At 43.1% G+C, this 1314-nt stretch overlaps 1 protein-coding gene across 1 annotated transcript in view; it reads left to right on the forward strand.

Annotated features, from left to right (window-relative positions):
• Positions 1-1314, forward strand: part of LOC101854995 (oxysterol-binding protein-related protein 2) — a gene marked incomplete in the record, with an annotated part of 24586 nt that overhangs the window by 17300 nt on the left and 5972 nt on the right.

Genomic DNA, 1314 nt, shown 5'->3' on the forward strand with positions numbered 1-1314 from the left:
TCCATTTTTATTTAGATCTAGGTGTTTGTCTTGTCGGTGATTGTTGCGGTGGTTATTCTGCCTGTTTCGTTATTTGATGTGTGTTGTGTGATGTGCCATCTGTTGGATGTTTGTAGTATGGCTGGTCCTTTACAGAATGTTCCTAGACTAAAAATGCCTTTGCTTAGACCTAGTGAGTGTGTGTATGCTTGTGCTTTGTAGTTGGTGTCTATGTTCGTTTCTTGTAATAGTAAGAAGTCTGGTTTGTGTGTAGTGATGAGGTGTGTTAGTTGGGGCAGCTTACCTTTCGTTCCTCTTGTATTCAGTGTCATTATTTTCAGTTCAGTCTTCTTGTGGTGCTGATTGAACATGAAACAGAAAAAGGAAACATATTAATAAATGAATTTAATAGTAATCCGATGTTTCTTCGCTATCTGTGTACATGTGTTGTGTTGTATCTGTTCTAGCCTGTTTCTTCTTGTCTATTTTGTCACTATCTGTATCTGTGTCTCTGAGTATGTTGAATCTATTTTTCTCCTCTAAATCACTATTCTTACCTCTACATCTATCTTCTGTTGTTCTCTTTCTAACTGCTGCGGCTCTTCTCTTTTTTTTTTGGCATTCTTTTGTGCTTGTTTAAAATCAATTTGGATGTGTTCTGTTGGTTGGTCTAATGTTGCTATGTTTTCGCTTTCTTTGACCCAGTCTAATCGGACTGGGTCGAGCGTGTTGGTGTCGTCTGTTGGTGGTGATGTGTCGGGCAAAGGAGCAGGCGGATTCGGTGTGGGGGGTGTTGGGGTGTGCTGTGTTGGGTCTGTTTCTGTTGTGTTCGTTGTTGTTGTCGGTGAGGTTAGGTCTAAGTCTAGTGTCGGAGGATTTGGCGGCGGTGAGGAGGGTCGTGTTGTGTTAGTTTGTTTTTGTGTATTAGGCCTCGGCGAGGCCGGTCTCTGTGAGGCGGGTTCTTGTTGTGCGGGTGTTGTTGGTGTTGGGAGAAGTGGTGTCTTCTGTATGTGCTCTCTGTTCTGTTTGGGTGCTTGTCTGAGTGCATTACTGTATGAGTTGGTCGTTGTTGTTGATGTTGTTGTTGGTGGAGGTGGTTGTTGTGGATATCTGCCCGTTACTCTCGGGCAGTTACTTGCCCAGTGACCGGGCACTCCACAGGAGTGACAGGCCACTGGACGGTTTGGTAGAGTTACAAGTATGTCTATCAATTATGTGTTTTTTTTTCGGTGTTTTCTAATGTGACTTGTACGTCAGAATAGTGGTGGGCAGAATCCGGATAATTTATCCGAATAACCGGTTAATTCTCAATGAATCGTTATCCGGATTCAGACT

The sequence above is a fragment of the Aplysia californica genome, unplaced genomic scaffold, assembly GCF_000002075.1.
Source record: "Aplysia californica isolate F4 #8 unplaced genomic scaffold, AplCal3.0 scaffold01273, whole genome shotgun sequence".
In the NCBI taxonomy this organism is placed as follows: domain Eukaryota; kingdom Metazoa; phylum Mollusca; class Gastropoda; order Aplysiida; family Aplysiidae; genus Aplysia; species Aplysia californica.